We start from the raw sequence: 17,899 nt of genomic DNA, 5'->3' as shown, positions 1-17,899 counted from the left end.
GGAATACTATTCAGCCATAAAAAAGGAACGAAATAATGGCATTTGCAGCAAACTGGATGGAATTGGAGACTATTATTCTAAGTGAAGTAACTCAGAAATGGAGAACCAACCATTGTATGTTCTCACTCATAATTGAGAGCTAAGCTATGAAGACACAAAGGCATAAGAATGATACAATGGAATTTGGGGACTTGGGGAAAAGGGTGGGCGGGGGGTGAGGGATAAAACACTACACATTTGGGTACAGTGGGTGCACCACAATCTCAGAAATCACCACTAAAGAACTTATTCATGTAACCAAACACCACCTATTCCCCAAAAACCTATTTAAATACAAAATAAATTAAAACAAACAATTTAAACCATGTAGAATTACCATAGAACTCAGAAATTCCACTTTGGGTATATACCCAAAATAATTGAAAATGGGAACTCAAACAGATATTTGTACACCCAGGTTAATAGCAGTATTATTATTATTATTCTTTTTTTTTGAGATGAAGTCTCGCTCTTGTCCCCCAGGCTGGAGTGCAATGGTGCGATCTCAGCTCACTGCAACCTCTGCCTCCCGCATTCAGGTGATTCTCCTGCCTCAGCCTCCAGAGTAGCTGAGATTACAGGCGCCTGCCACCATGGCTGGCTAATTTTTGTATTTTTAGTAGAGACAGGGTTTCACCATGTTGGCCAGGCTGGTCTTGAACTCCTGACCTCTGGTGATTGGCCTGCCTCGGCCTCCCAAAGTGCTGGGATTACAGGCGTGAGCCACCGCGCCCGGCCAATAGCAGTATTAATTACAATAGCCAAAAGGTAGTTACAACCTAAATGTCCATCAACAAATGAATGGATAAACAAATGTGATATATACATAAAATGGAATGTAATTCAGCCTTAAAAAGGAATAAAATTTTGATACATACTACAACAGGGATGAAACTTAAAAGTGAAATAAGCCAGACACAAAAGGACAAACATTGTATGATTCCACTTACATGGAAAACCTAGAATAGTCCAATTCATAGAGACAGGAAGTAGAATAGTGGTAATCAAAGGGGAAATGAGGAGTTACTGCTTAATGAGTACAGACTTCCAGTTTGGCATAATGAAAAAGTTCTGGAAATAGGTGGTGGTGAAGGTTACCCAACAATGTGGATGTACTTAATGCCACTGAATTGTATACTTAAAAATGGTTAAATTGGGCCGGGCTTGGTGACTCACACCTGTAATCCCAGCACTTTGGAAGGCTAAGGTGGGCAGATCACCTGAGGTCAGGAGTTCGAGACCAGCCTGGTCAAAATGGTGAAACCCCCGTCTCTAATAAAAATACAAAAATTAGCTGGGCGTGGTGATGCACAGCTATCATCCCAGCTACTCGGGAGGCTGAAGCAGGAGAATCGCTTGAACCCAGGAGGCAGAGGTTGCAGCACGCTGAGATGGTGCCACTGCACTTCAGCCTGGACAACAGAGCGAGACTCCATTTCAAAAAAAAAAAAAAAGTTAAATTGTGAATTTTATGTTCTGTTCTGCCCCACCCCCCCACCCCCATACTCTGAGAGTGTTTTATTTCAAACTCTGATCCCTGCCCTGCGATTACAAAGAGAATACTGCTGGTTATCTCCCGCAGTCCCTGCTGTGGGAAAAACTGGTATCCGACATTCTCTGAAACATACTGCCTTTCATCTAGACTCAGAAGCTAGACATACAATTTAAAAAAGAAGAAGAGGATCCATGGCCGTGTTATACCTGCTACCTGCCTAGGACCAGCCATCAGCCATGGTTGTTGACGGTGAGACTGCTGAAAAGACCCAAGCAGGATGGGAGAGAACAAAGGTATTTCTTTCTATAGCATGATGGAGATAGAAGACTTTAAAGCTTCCAGAAGCCTCATCACCCAGGCTTCACCCCAGAAGTTATTCTTGCCATCAGGCTAGCTGAGGCTTCGGGGCCTCTCCGTGTGCCTCTTCATATTCTTCCCCTGGTTTCAGCTGAGGGCCAGGGATCACAACTGTCTTAAGGATGGTGCTTAGCGGGTGCCCATGGGGGAACGATCTTGCCATGCATTCTCCAGCTTCCATAGGGGTTTGTCAGGTGCTTTTCAAATACAACATACTCCAGGACATTCTTGGGTACATCTTCCTGTCCATACATCAACCGGCCAAACCAGTCACAGATGGCCAGAGTCTGCTGGGTGTGCCTACGGTGACCTAGCCGTATAAGTTGCCCTGGTTCATCAGACTTGAACAGTGAACCTGAACCATATGGTAGGGCTCTAAAGATTCCACGAAGCTCCAGCGGATGGTCTTATATTTGATTTCTCAGATCATGTCTGGAAAACAGTGTTCAGTTACCAAGGTATGCAGTCAGTCATGTGTGAGTTGTTTAGACAAAAGTGAGCTTCAGTAAATACATCCTTAGCTTTTTCAGGGAAGTCCTTTGTTTTAAAATTGTCATCATACTCTTTTATCTTCTGGATTGACAATTGTGATGCCATATTCTTCTTCATTTGTTCAGTTCTCTGTTTCAGTCCTTCCTTTGAAAGAGATGGCATGTGAGCATCACCCTCAGGAGGAACATAGGCATCAAAGATACCAGCTGTACAGGCCAGAAGTATGGGACGATCCAGATGTTCTGGAGGAATAACCAGTCCTGCTTTCCGGGCATGTTCCATAAACTCCTTTTGTGTTTTGTATTTAGGTTGATAAATAGGAGGTGTGAAACGTTTTTTAGCTCTTACTGGAACTATAGCTGCAGACTGAGTCACCAGAACTGGCTGCCGAGATCACCAGCCCAAAACCCTTGATAAAAGAGACAACCCCTGAGATATGGGGGTTGCCATTTTGTTCACGCAAAGGCTGCCGGGAAGGTTTTTTTTGTTGGTTTTTGTTTTTGTTTTTGTTTTTTTAGACGGAGTCTCGCTCTGTCGCCCAGGCTGCAGTGCAGTGGCACGATCTCGGCTCACTGCAATCTCCACCTCCAGGGTTTACGCCATTCTCCTGCCTCAGCCTCCCGAGTAGCTGGGACTAGAGGCGCCTGCCACCACGCCCAGCTAATTTTTTCTGTATTTTTAGTAGAGATGGAGTTTCGTCATGTTGGCCAGGCTGGCCTCAAACTCATGATCTCAGATAATCCACCCACTTTGGCGTCCAAAAGTGCTGGGATGACAGGTATGAGCCGCTATGCCCGGCCAATGTTCTGTATATTTTATCACAATTTTTAACAACGAATGAAGGGCCAGGCATGGTGGTTCACACTTGTAATCCTAACACTTTGGGAGGCTGAGGTGGAAGGATCACTTGAGGCCAGGAGTTTGCAACCAGGCTGGGGCAACATAGGAAGAACCTGTTTCTAAAAAAAAAAAAAATTAATTAGCTGGGTGTGGTGGCACATGCTCCTGGTCCCAGCTACTTGGGAGGCTGAGGTGGGAGGATCACTTGAGCCCAGGAGATGGAGGCTGCAATGAGCTGTGATCACGCCACTGCACTCCAGCCTGGGCTACAAAAAAGAAAAAAAAAAAAAAAGGAAGAACTGATACATGCCACAATGCAGATGAACCTCTAAAACATGATAAATGAAGGAAGCCAGACACAAAAGGTCACATATTACATGATTCCATTTATATGAAATATCCAGAATAGGCAAACCCATAAAGTCAGACAGCAGATTAGTGGTTTACCACGGCCTGAGCAGAAGGGAAGACAGAGAGTGATTGCTAATGGGAATGAAATCTCCTTTGCGGGTAATTAAAATATTTTGGAACTAGATAGAGGTGGTGGTTGTACAACATTATGAATATACTAAATGCCACTGAATCATACACTTTAAAATGGTTAATTTTATATTACGTGAATTTTACCTCAAGTTAAAAAAAAAACTTACTTGATGCTACACATTAGTTGGGATTGAAAAAGAAAAAGAAATAAATACTTGAGAATAAAGACAAAACGTGGAGACTCTGTAACGACTAAAGAAATTGAATGACGGGCCGGGCGCGGTGGCTCAAGCCTGTAATCCCAGCACTTCGGGAGACCGAGGTGGGCAGATCACGAGGTCAGGAGATGGAGACCATCCTGGCTAACACGGTGAAACCCCGTCTCTACTAAAAATACAAAAAAATTAGCCGGGCGTGGTGGTGGGCGCTTGTAGTCCCAGCTACTCAGGAGGCTGAGGCAGGAGAATACTGTGAACCCGGGAGGCGGAGCTTGCTGTGAGCCAAGATTGCGCCACTGCACTCCAGCCTGGGCGACAGAGCCAGACTCCGTCTCAAAAAAAAAAAAAAAAAAAGAAAAAAGAAAAAAAGAAAGAAAGAAATTGAATGACTATTTGAGAATCTTTCCACAAAGAATACACTAAACCCAAGTGGATTTACAAGTGAATTCTTCCGAATGTTCCAATACCCAAATGTGTAGTTGAGTGGAAATGTCAGAAAAAGTTTTAATGGCTGGAGAGCAGAGTGTGGGATGGGGTGGTGCTTGGTGAAAGGTGGGCTGGAGAAAATGGACAAAAACCAGTCATGATAAGAGTCTATCACGGGGTTTGGACTATCTTAAGGGGCCTTAGGAAGATTTTGATGGGTCTGAGCAGGAGAGTGAAATACTACTTTTGAACCTCTGCCTTATGTGGTGGGTTTGACTGTAAATAATGCTCTCAATAAGCGTTATGAGTATAACGTTTAAATTTTTAAAATTTATTTTAAAAATATCCTTGGCCGGGCGCAGTGGCTTACGCCTATAATCCCAGCACTTTGGGAGGCTGAGGCAGGCAGATCACCTGAGGTTGGGAGTTTGAGACCAGCCTGACCAACATGGTGAAACCACATCTCTACTAAAAATACAAAATGAGCCGGGCATGGTGGCGCCTGTAATCCCAGCTACTCGAGAGGCTGAGGCAGGAGAATCGCTTGAACCCGGGAGGCAGAGATTACGGTGAGCCGAGATGGCGCCATTGCACTCCAGTCTGGGCAACAAGAGCGAAACTACGTCTCAAAAAACAAAACAAAAAATCCTTGCACAAGGGCCATGCTAATATTCTTGGCATCATTCTAATTTTACTATATGTGCTGCTGAAGCAGATACTACATACCTTTTATAAGCTTTATTAACCAATGCCTTTTGTTTGCTCTTTTCATTTTTTCTTCTATTCTTTTATTTATGTATTTTTAAATATTCTTTCTAGAGACAGGGTCTTGCTTTATCACCCAGGCTGGAGTTCAGTGGTGTGATCTCGGCTCACAGCAACCTCTGGCTCCCGGTTCAAGCGATTCTTGGCTTACTACAGCCTTAAACTTTTAGGTTCAAGTGATCTTACCACCTTAGCCTCCCAAGTAGGTGGGACTGCAGGCACGCACCACCATGCCTGGCTAATTTTTTTGTATATTTTGTAGAGAGGGGGCTTCCACCATGTTGCCAAGGCTGGTCTCAAACTCCTGGGCTCAAACAATCCACCCACCTTGGCCTCCCAAAGTGCTGGGATTATAGGCATGAGCCATCACACCTGGCATCTCCCATTCCTTTAAATGCAATCTAAGACATAATGACCAGAAGTTTTAAAAATAAGTTTTAGTTTATTAATATTAATTCATCCTTTTAAACTGTTGACATGATTATTAATTCTGTCCTAACCATGATTTTATTTTATTATTTTTTTTGAGACAGAGTCTCGTTCTGTTGCCCAGGCTGGAGTGCAGTGGCGCAATATTGGCTCACTGCAACCTCTGCCTCCCAAGGTTCAAGCTCCTGCCTCAGCCTTCTGAGCAGCTGGGACTACAGGCACATGCCACCACCCCTGGCTAATTTTTGTATTTTTAGCAGAGACAGGATTTTACCATGTTAGTCTTGAACTCCTGACCTCAAGTGATCCACCTGCCTTGGTCTCCCAAAGTGCTGTGATTACAGGCGTGAGCCACTGCACCTGGCCTTTAACCATGATTTTTAAACATAACTTGTTTTTTGTCTCTTTTTTCTAACTTGTTATTTTTGTATTTTTAACATTTATTTATTTATTTAGAGACAGGGTCTCACTTTGTAACCCAGGCTGGCATGATCATAGCTCACTGCAGCCTTGAACTCCCAGACCGAAGTGATCCTCCTGCCTCAGTCTCTGGAGTAGCTAGGACCACAGGCACAGACTGTCACAGCTGGCTAATTTTTTTTTTTTTTTAATTTTCAATAGAGACAAGGGCTCACTATATTGCCCAGGCTATTCTCAAACTCCTGAGCTCAAGTGGTCCTCCCACCTTGGCCTCCCAAAGTGTTGGGATTACATGTGTGAGCCATCACGCCTGGCCTCTAACTTTTTATTTTGGAAAATTATAAATATGCTCAGTTAGAAGGAATGCTGTAATGAAATCTCATGTATACAACATCCAGCTTCAACAAATTTCAAGTAATGGACAATCTCTTTCATCTATACTGTCACCTACTTCTTTACTCTCATTACTTTGAAATAAAACCTAGACATTGTATCAGTTTATTTGTAAATATTTTATTATTAAACATAATCATGTTCCATTATAAAATGAGATTACCAAACTTCAATTCTCAGGTGTCCGTTATACATGTTTGTATATCATACTCATTGAAGATATTCCAAAATTATCTTTAAAAATAAAATGTGGGCTGGGCACAGTGGCTCACACTTTTAATACCAGCACTTTGGGAGGCCTAGGTGGGAGGATTACTTGAAGCCAGGAGTTCAAGACTGGCCTGGACAACATAGCAATATGTCATCTCTATTTTCTTTTTAAGGTAATTAATTAATTAAAATAAAATAAAATGTGACATGTATATTTGGAACTTTGTTCACAGATGTCAGGAAAAATTATAAAATGCACCATTACCCATTTGAAAATAGCTTTTAACCTGGTTTCATCAACAAGGTGTCTCTAAGAGAAAGAGTAACAGATATAATTAAAAATTATTTGTTAACTTTGTAAAAGCCTTTTTGATATATTTCTCAGGAACTGAGAGAAGGAATAACACTAATAACTTGGAACACATTATTTTCTTCATTGAATGGTCTCTATTTCTTTGAATTTTTTTGTTTTTTGTTTTTTGTTTTTGCTTTTCATATGTTGACTTGCTTTAATCCTCACAACCTACCCAAGGGCTATTGAGAATCCCACTCCATCATGTTTCAGCATTGTATAATTGGTATGGTTGTCTCCCTGAGTTCTATCCCCTCCAACAAAGAGGTAGTATCCAAAATTGCCACCTGTCTGGTCCAAGCCATGATGACTTCAAGCCTTCATTATTATAATAAACTTCTTTTACTTTTTTTTTGACACAGGGTCTTGCTCTGTCACACAGGCTGGAGTACGGTGGCATGGTCACAGCTCACTACAGCCTCAACTTCTGGGGCTCAAGTGATCCTCCCACCTCAGCCCTCAGGGTAGGTGGGACTACAAGTGCATGCGCCACCACATCCAGCTAATTTTTAAACTTTTTCGTAGAGACAGGGTAGGGTCTCACCATGTTGCTCAGGCTGGTCTGGAACTCCTGGGCTCAAGCGATCCTCCCATCTTGGCCACCCAAAGTCCTGGCATGACAGGCATGAACTATATGTATGGTCAATAAAAGACTTTCAAGCAAAATTATATTAGGATAAGATTGTGGGAGAAAAAAAGAAATATAAAATTTCCAATTTTACAAAATTGTTTATGTATTTGTCAGTGGCTGATAAATACAAAAGTCATTGTGGAATTTAGATAACATTGGATAAATACAAATTGGCGAAACAATCATATTTTAAAATTATGTATGTATGTATATGTGTTTATGTATTCAAAAATCACATTTTTCAAACTAAACAAATTAAAAAATTGTAATGTCTATTATACGAAATAGTATATAGTTTTAAAAAATTCTATCACAGGGTACATGAACCAAAAATGTTGGAAGCCATTCCTCTAGATGGCCTATCTTCAGGAAAGCATAGAATCTTGGGAACTCCTCTCCCCTAACATCTGCCTTGAAATATCTACTGATTTTAAAAATTCTTTTTTTCAAGATTTCCTACCACAATGAGCCACTTGATCCACCTCATCAGTTTTAGGCCCTCTTCCTTTTCTGTTCAACAGTGCACTCGTCCCTGCCTCCATCTCTCCTGCCCTTCCCCAAACTCCCTTCCCATCATCCTAAAACCCAAGACCCTCTCAGCCTGGTTGGAACTCTAAGCTGCCTGTAAACTTGAAAGGATTTATACCTCCATGACTAAAATGAACTTTTACTGCCATCATCTAAGTCACTTAATTGAAAAGTACATTTGTCCATTGGTATCCAAGAGGGACTGGCTCCAGGAACTCCCTCAAATACCAAAATCTGTGGATGCTCAAGTCCCTTATATAAAATGGCATAGTATTTTGCATATAACCTACACACATCCTCCTGTATACTCTAAATCATCTTTAGATTATTTGTAGTACCTAATACAATGTAAATGCTATGTAAACCATTGTAGTACTGTATTGTTTAGGGAATAGTGACAGGAAAAAAATCTGCATGTTCAGTACAGACTTTTTTTCTTTTTTTGAGACAAGATCTGGCTCTATCACCCAGGCTGGAGTGCAGTGGCGCAATCTCACCTCACTGCAACCTCCACCTCCCAGGCTCAAGCCATCCTCCCACCTAAGCCTCCTGAGTAGCTGATAGCTGGGACTATAGGTGCACACTACCATGCCCAGCTAATTTTTGTATTTTTTTGTAGAGATGGGTTTTGTCATGTTACCCAGGCTGGTCTTGAACTCTCGTGAGCTCAAGTGGTCCTCTCAACTCCGTCTTCCACAGTGCTGCGATTACATGCGTGAGCCACCACACATGGACAGACGCAATTTTTTTCTCCAATTTTTTTTTTCTTTTTTCTTTCTCCAGTGTCAGTGTTGATCCAAATATTTCCAATCTGCAGTTGGTTGAATCCACCAGTGCAGAACCCACAGAAACAGAGATCTGACTGTATTGGACCTTGAATCATTCAGGTTATATCCAGAACAGTCCATGTCGCCTCCTGTATTTTTGTCTATGAATGACCTAAGGCTGAAGGCTGACTTTGACCTCGAGGTGAGTGCCTGAAGGCACCAGGTATCACAGCCCTTCAGGGCCACTCTTGTTTAATATCTCTCAATGGTGCCAAATACTGTGGACAACAGAATGCAATCTCCCAATTTCCCTCCTTGACTGGGCCAACCTTATCTTCCTAACTCAGTTAAGGTCACTTTCCTCTTCTCCTTTCTCACTAAACTCAATCACCCCACTGTCCTTCAGCCTCTGGTACAGGTCTAGCTCTCTTGTGCCCCTCTCCTCTGCCTTCACCTTCAAGGTCCTTTAGCCTGAAGTGTTTTCCAGACTCCTTCAGTGATTGGCTGCCTCTTTTTCTTCGGGTTTGTTGCAATTTGACAGTAACTGTCAAGATGTAAGATATCTACCTATGAGCCCATATGAACAAATATTCATATAGTAGCCCATAACATTAAAAGGATGATTATTGCAACATTTTTTATTTTTATTTTTTACACAGAGTCTCGCTGTGTCACCCAGGCTGGAGTGCAGTGATGCAATCATAGCTCACTGCAGCCTTGAACTCTTGAACTCAAGTGATTCTCCCACCTTAGCCTCCCTGGTAGCTGGAACTATAGACGTGCCACCACTCTTCACTAATTTTTTATTTATTTTTATTTGTTATAGAGATGGGTCTAAGTATGTTGCCCAGGCTGATCTTGAACACCTGTACTCAAGAAATCCTCCCGCCTTGGCTTCCCAAAGCACTGGGATCACAGACATGAGTCACCACACCCAGCTCAGCATTTTTTTGTTTGTTTGTTTGAGACAAGGTCTTGCTCTGTTGCACAGGCTGAAGTGCAGTGACACAATCATGACTTGTTGCAGCCTTGATTTCCCCAGGCTCAAGCAATCCTCCTGCCTCAGCCTCCTGTGTAGCTGGGACTACAGGCATGTGCCACCACACCGAGCTAATTTTTAAATTTTTTTGTAGAGATGGGCGGGGTCTCACCATGTTGCTCAGGCTGATCTTGAACTCCTGGGCTCAAGCGATTCTCCTGCCTTGGCCTCCCAAAGTGCTGGGATTACAGGTGAAAGCCACTACACCAGCCTTTTTTTTTTCTTTTTTAATAGATAAGGGTTTTCGCTATGGTGCCCAGGCTTGTCTCAAATTCCTAGGCTCAAGCAGTCCTCCTACCTCTACCTCCCAAAGTGCTAAGATTATAGGCATGAGCCACGACGCCCAGCCAGGCCATTTTTTAAGAGAAAAAAATGGTTAAGAATTTAAATACCCTTCAAGAAAGGAATGGTAAAATGGTTGTACATATGCAGCCATTAAAAAGAGTGAAGTAGATCAGTAAGTCCTGGCATGGGTAGAGGTCCATGGTACTGAATATTGCATGTAAAAGAAGAAAATCACAGCACATATAGAGTGTGTAGTCCCATTTATGTAAATACCACAAAGCCACCAGCCTGTGTGGATATAGAAAAAGTTCCAGAAAGCCTCACACCAAGCAGGAGTGGAAGAATAGGAGAAAGGACATTTTTCTTTTCCTCTACTTATTTCTATTTTGTGTGAGCACTTTACAGTAACTGTGTGTTTACGTACTAATATAAATTTGAGGTAAATTTGAAGGCAAGGAGCTATCTGCAAATTGGTGTCATGCTAGAGAAATATAACCTTCCAAAGAGATACCACGAGTTTAAAGCAACCTCCCTGGCACCTGCCTTGAGCTGAGCAGGTAAGATGTGACCCATTGCCTTGGTGCTGGAATTGTCAGCTAGACGCTTATTGTCCATGGCCAGGCACAGTGGCTTATGCCTGTAAACCCAGCACCTTTGGAGGCCGAGGCAGGTGGATCACTTGAGGCCAGGCGGGTGGATCACTTGAGGCCAGGAGTTTGAGACCGGCCTGGTCAACATGGTGAGGCCCCATCTCTACTAAAAATACAAAAAATTAGCTGGACGTGGTGGTGGGCACCTGTAATCCCAGCTACTTGGGAGGCTGAAGGAGGCTGAGGCAGGGGAATTGCTTGAGCCCGGGAGGCAGAGGTTTCAGTGAGCTGGGATCATGCCACTGCACTCCAGCCTGGGCGACAGAGCAAGACTCTGTCTCAAAAAAAAAAAAACAAACACTTATCATCCAGAACAGGATCACATCTTTTGACATAAAGCTGTTGGATGGCACAGGCGGGGCCACCATGTGCGTGGATGTCATCACGGTTAGTGTGTTAGGCCACTCTTGCATTGTTGTAAGGAAATACCTGAGGCTAGTAACTTGTAATAAAAAGAAGTTTAATTGGCTCACGGTCTGCAGGCAGTATAAGAAGGCTGGTGCCAGCATTCATTTCTGGTGAGGGCCTCAGGAAGCTTACTTCTCGAAGTATTATGTTGGTGCAAAAGTAATTGCTGTTTTTGCCATTACTTTTAATGGCAAGTAAAAGTATTACTTTTGCACCAACCTAGTAAGTACTTACTGGCTGAAGGTGAAGTGGGGAGCAAGTGTCTCACATGGTAACAGCAGGAGCAAGTGGTGGTGGTGGGGGAAGCTCTGCACACTTTTAAACAACCAGATCTCAAGAGAACTCGCTATCTCAAGGACAGCACCAAAGGGATGGCACTAAACCATTCATGAGAAATCGTCCCCATGGTCCAATCACCTTCCACCAGGCCCCACCTCCAACTTTGGGAATTACAATTCAACATGAGGTTTAACAAGGACAACATCCAAACCCTACAGTTAGAAATGGTTCACTTCTTCTTGCCGGGGTTCCCAGCCAAGGCAAAGCTTGTTTTCCTTCCCTGGGGCAAGAGAGGGAAATGGGGAGAGTGGCAGGGGCCAGGAGATGAGAAAATAGAATTGGAAGAATAAATGAATCAGGAGAATAAAGAAGAGAGGAGAAGAACAAAGGGGAGCAGATGGGAGAAGAGAGAAGGGAACGGTATGGGACAGGCAAGAGCAGAGGAGAGGAGAAGAAGGTGGAGAGGAAATGTGAAGGGAAAGGAAGGAAAAGGAAAGGAGGAACTATGAGGGGAGAGGAGGAGAGGAGAGGAATTCTTATCACTCAAATTTTAGGTCAAAGAGGTGCACTTGAGAAAGGATGGAAAGAAAGAAGGGAAGACAAAAAGGAAGAGGGAAAAAAAATGAAAACTCAACCTGATGGTGACTACTATTTTAATTTCTAAGCCAAGTAGGAGAAGATAAATATACACTATAGGTTGTTTCTGAACAGCTGATATTTGGGAATGCTTTGTTTTCCGACCTCTGCCAGTCTAAATAAACCAAGGCATCTATTGCTGCATAACAAATTAGCCCAAAACTTAGTAGCTCAAAACAACAAACATGTATTATCTCACACAGTTTGTAAGAATCAGGAATCCAAGGGTTGCTTAGCTGGGTAATTCTGGCTCAGAGTTTCTCATGAGGTTGAAGTCAAGATAACAGCCAGGGCTGCAGTCATCTGAAGGCTTGACTGGGGCTGGAGAATCAGATGCTTCATCTACACTGACTACAGGCCTCAGCTCCTTGCCAGCTGGTCCTCTCTGTAGGACTGCTTGAGTATCCTCATGACATGGCAGCAAGCTTCCCCCAGAAGGAGTGATCCAAGAGAGCAAGGTAGAAGTCACAATGTCTTTTATGACTTACCTTGGAAGTCACAGATCATCACTTCTACCCTATTCAGCTGACCGTACCCACCTTTTATGCAGTGTGGAAGGGAACTACAGAACAACATGAATATCAGAATCTGTGGATCATTCAAGGCCATCTTGGAGGCTGGTAATCACACAAGGCAGAAGAAAAAATTCTTTTTTTTTGAGACAGAGTCTCACTGCTCACTGTCACCTAGGCTGGACTACAGTGGCACAATCACGGCTGACAGCAGCTGCAACCTGCTGGGCTCAAGTGATCTCCCCACCTCAGCCTCCCAGATAATTTGGACTATAGACACTCACCACCATGCCTAGCTAATTTTATTTTATTTTAGTAGAAACAAAATCTCGCTATGTTGCCCAGGCTGGTCTCGAACTCCTGGGCTCAAGCAATCCTCCCACCTCAGCCTCCCAAAGTGCTGGGATTACAAACACCTCACCTGGTCTAACAGATAAATTTCTGATGAGCGGTCTCTTCTCTAGTTGTTTACAGTGACTCAAGAATTAGTCTTGTCAAATCTCTCTGGGATGCTTATCACTCAGCAGTTTCTCTTTTAGCTGTATTCTCTGGAGATATGTGTACTAATGGACAAGAATATCCCTAAAAGCATTGTTCTTGGACAAAAAATATTTGCTAGCCCAAACACCATTCAGCAATTAACCACATAAGTTGTGCTATATTTATATGACATAATACTCCAACTATAAACCCACTATCATGATTAACCAACTATGACCATATGCAACCTAGATGAATCTCACAATGTTGAAAAAAAGAAGCCAGACCAATATATACTGTATTAGTTCCCAGTTAGATAAAGCTTAAAACACTCAAATCTAAACTAAAATGTTCAGGGCTGCCTACTTAGGTGATAAAACTATAAATAAAACAATGAACTTATCAGCATAAAACTCAGGGGAGTGACTTCTTTTTTGGGGTGATGGAAGGTGTTACAATCAGGAAGGGACAGGATGAAGCTTCTGACAAAGTTTTATTTCTTTGAGTGCTGATTACAAGTGTTTCCTTTTAAATAATACCTTAAGCCATAGATTTATGTGTTGGGCACTTTTCTGTATATGTATCATTTCATAATAAAAGGGCTTAAAAAAATCTTAATGCTCCAAGATCCTGTCTTAGAAAATAATCAACAATGATGATAATAATAATCAGCCTATAATGTGCACGTAGGCCCCATCCCTCTGCAGTGTGGGTGATGGGGATTTGCAGCGAGTAGGGAGAAGTTTGTACCCTCAAATCAGTGACACACAGTGAACCCTGACCCCTGGTGCCCACGGCTGCAGAGCCTCACGTTTGTACTCTGGGAACTGAATTCCTATTGTGGTGACCTCTGAGCTTCTCCTTCCAGAAACCTTGGTCCTGGAGGAATTTCAATCTGGTTCTGCCATCATGGGTCTTCTTTGCCTGCTCCCTCCCACCCCTTCCAATCCTAGCTTTTCTGAATTTCTTTTGTTAAGCTGACAGAAGCCATAATTGAGCCTCCTGACAAGAACTGGACTGTGCTTTTCTCTCTCTTTTCCTTTTTTGCAATCTACAATGAGCCTTCCAAGTTCATTACTGCAGATGGTCCTGGTCAGGACCCAGGGCCCGATGGCAGAAGCTTATTATCCAGCCTCAGGGACAGTGAGAACTGGCTGGCAGCCACAGTCATTTTGAAGCAGTCATGTCCAATTAGAAGAAACATTAGGCACTTTCCTTCTGGAGGCCCATTAACAAATTAGTCGTACCACAAACTGAGAGAGACTGGATGGGACCAAATACCTTTTGACCACTGGATAATTTGATAATTTGGAGAAGAAACAGTGCAGAACACTGCTGTGTGTGTGTGTGTGTGTGTGTGTGTGTGTGTGTGTGTGTATGTGTTGGAGGTATGAGATAGCAGGAGGTTTGGGAGGAGGATTTGACCCCATATGCCTGTGCCACCCAGGAATGAAATCTTTCTAATACTAAGGTATGCCTGTTACTGGGTTAAAATGGTCTGGGATTTGGCAAGAATGGCTGTCTTTTTTTGTGGTCAGTATTTCATCCATGCTGGACTTGCTGGATTGTAGAAGCTGGCACTGTGTCCTTATGAATTTTTGTTAGGTTTTAGTTCCAGGAAGTTTGTGGGAAGAGGGTTGGGGAATCCAATGCCCCATGTACCCGCTGTGATAAAATAATCTTAATTCACTATTTTAAAATTATGTTGGGTTTTTAAAATATTGGTTGTAAATGGCTTGCTCAGGAAAAGTACTAATTAGACCTCTGAGATTTTTTAAATTCCAAAGTCTGAACCACAAATAAGTTTTTGTTGCTAAGGAAACCACTGCATTCAAATTACCATCGCAAATTTAAATTGCCATTTTAGGTTCATTTGCAATAGAGCAAAAGATTGGAGCAACTCCTCTAAAAGGGAGAGAGAGAAAGGAAGATGAAATAAAGAGGAAAGGATGTTACTGGTGAGAACACAATTCCTATTTTTGATCAATAGCTGAAGAACTATGAAAATCTAGAAGCAGAGGACTGCAAAGAAGGCATGACAGGTTATCAATCCTGAAGTCTCCCATTAGAAAGATTCTTAGAGATTTTCTGCCAACTCCTATTCAGTGCAGGAGTGTTCTTTTTATTTACTATAGATCTTACACATATAAACAAATAATAAGAGAATCTTATAAAAAACTTCATGCCAATGTGTTCAACAACCTAGATAAAAAGGATGGGTTCCTTCAAAAACATAATGTATCTTCTCTGTCATAAGATTAGAATTAAAAGAATGAAAATTATAAAAAATCAAAATAAAAAAGTAACGTATCAAAACTAACCCAAGGAGAAATTTAAAAACCCAAAAAGCTTCATATTTATTAAATATGTTGAATTATTATTATTATTTTTTGAGACAGAGTCTCGCTTTGTCACCCAGGCTTGAGTGAGTGCAGTGGCATGATTTTGGCTCACTGCAGCCTCCGCTTCCTGGGTTCAAGTGATTCTCCTGCCTCAGCCTCCTGAGTAGCTGGGATTACAGGCGCCTGCTACCACGCCCGGCTAATTTTTGTATGTTTAGTAGAGGTGGGGTTTCACCATGTTGGCCAGGCTGGTTTCAAACTCCTAACCTCAGAAGATCCACCCACCTCAGCCTCCTAAATTGCTGGGATTACAGGCATGAGCCACTGGGCCTGGCCAAGAAAGTTATTTCTAAAAAGCAGTGCTGAAACTGTGTATCTTTTAAGGAAAAAAATGTAATCCCAACCCAATCTCACTCCATATGTAAAATTAATTTGAAATTAATCACAGACAAAGCATAAAAACCAAAACCAGAAAGCTTCCAGAAACAAAACACAACAAAAAGCAATCGTGAAGTTATCAAAGATTTCTTGAACAGGGCACAAAAAATGTTAAAGAAGAAATAAATAAATTTGACTTTATAGATACTTCTATTCTCCAAAGATAATAAAAGGGCAAGCCACAGACTGGGAGAAAATATTCACAACATGTATATGTAGCAAATGTCTTTAATACCAATAAGAAAGAGTTCAGGCCGGGCACGTGGCCCAAGTCTGTAATCCCAGCACTTTGGGAGGCTGAGGTGGAAAGATCACCTGAGGTCAGGATTTTGAGACCAGCCTGACCAACATGGTGAAACTCTGTCTCTACTAAAAATACAAAACTTAGCCAGATACGGTGGTGGGCATCTGTAATCCCAGGTACTCGGGAGGCTGAGGCAGGTGAGTTGCTTAAACCTGGGAGGCAGAGGTTGCAGTGAGCAAAGACCACGCCATTACACTCCAGCCTGGGTGACAAGAGCAAAACTCTGTCTCAAAAATAAATAAGTAAATTAATTCATAATAATAATTCATAAAAATTAATAATAAGAAAACCAACCCTTTTTTTTTTGAGATGAGGTCTTGCTATGTTGCCCAGGCTGTTTTGGAACTCCTGAGCTCAAGTGATCTGCTTGCCTTGCAAGTGATCAGCTCAGGCTGCAGTGCAGTAGCTGTAGCCTCGACCTCCAGGGCTCAAGAGATCCTCCCACCTCAGCCTCCCAAGTAGCTGTGGAGGCCAGAGGATCACTTGAGCTTGTGTGGAAATTATATGTGTGATTTCCATGCACATAATCTCTTTAATATTCCCAACCATTCCGTGAGGTATCTGCTTGTATTCTCATCCTGGAGACAAGAAAGTGAGATTCAAAAAGGTTCAGAGAACGTCTCAATAATCCCTCCCAAAGTGCTGGGATTACAGGCATGTGCCACCATGCCCAGCCCCCAACCCAATTTTTAAATGGTCAAAATTTTGACCAGAAACCACCAAAAAAGATATGCAAATGGCCCATAAACACATGAAGTTATGTTCAACATCATGAGTCATCAAGGAAATGCATATGAAAACCACAATAATAGCTAAGTGTTAAAAGACTGATAATTACAAGCGTTGACAAGGATGTGGAACAATGAGAACTTCATACACAGATCATGGGAGGGTAAAACGGTATAACCACCTTTGAACACCGATTGTTAAGTTTCATATAAAAATGACACGGCTGGGTGCTGTGGCTCACACCTGGAATCCCAGGACTTTGGGAGGCCAAGGTGGGTGGATCACAAGGTCAGGAGTTCAAGACCAGCCTGGCCAAGATGGTGAAACCCTGTCTCTACTAAAAATACAAAAATTAGCCAGGAATGGTAGCAGGCGCCTGTAATCCCAGCTACTCGGGAGGCTGAGGCAGAGACTTGCTCAAAGAGAATTGCTCGAACCTGGGAGGCAGAGGTTGCAGAGGGCCGAGATTGCACCACTGCACTCCACCCTGGGCCACAGAGAGAGATTCCATCTCAAAAAAAAAGACAAAAACACCTATATTATGATCCAGCAAATTCCACTTCTAGGTAGCAGCAGATGTCCACAAAATCACTTCCATAGAAATGTTTATATAATAGTAGCCGCCATGTTCTGAATGTGTCCCTCCAAAATTCATGTATTGGAAACTTATTTTATTTTATTATTATTTTTTAAAGACAGGGTCTCACTCTGTTGCCCAGGCTGGAGTGCAGTGGTGCGATCATGGCTCAGTGTAGCCTTCACCTCTGGGGCTCAAGCAATCTTCCTGCCTCAGGCTCCTGAGTAGCTGAGACCACAAGTGCACACCACTATGCCTGGCTAGTTGTTTAATTTTTGTAAAGATAGGTTCTCACTGTATTGCCTGGGCTGGTCTTGAGCTCCTCGGCTCAAGCCATCCTCCCGCCTAGGCCCCCCAAAGTGCTGGGATTACAGG

At 42.5% G+C, this 17,899-nt stretch overlaps 1 non-coding gene and 1 pseudogene across 1 annotated transcript; both read right to left on the bottom strand.

Annotated features, from left to right (window-relative positions):
* Positions 1-1,919: 1,919 nt before the first annotated feature.
* Positions 1,920-2,833, bottom strand: LOC112132031 (large ribosomal subunit protein mL45-like; annotated as a pseudogene).
* A 2,127-nt stretch (positions 2,834-4,960) lies between these two features.
* On the bottom strand, positions 4,961-5,065 carry LOC112132158 (U6 spliceosomal RNA). The gene has a single exon (XR_002913967.1). It is a non-coding gene; the product is annotated as a U6 spliceosomal RNA (small nuclear RNA).
* Positions 5,066-17,899: the final 12,834 nt, after the last annotated feature.

Source organism: Pongo abelii, chromosome 12, assembly GCF_028885655.2.
Source record: "Pongo abelii isolate AG06213 chromosome 12, NHGRI_mPonAbe1-v2.0_pri, whole genome shotgun sequence".
NCBI lineage: Eukaryota > Metazoa > Chordata > Mammalia > Primates > Hominidae > Pongo > Pongo abelii.
This window is presented reverse-complemented; position numbering and strand designations above follow the sequence as displayed.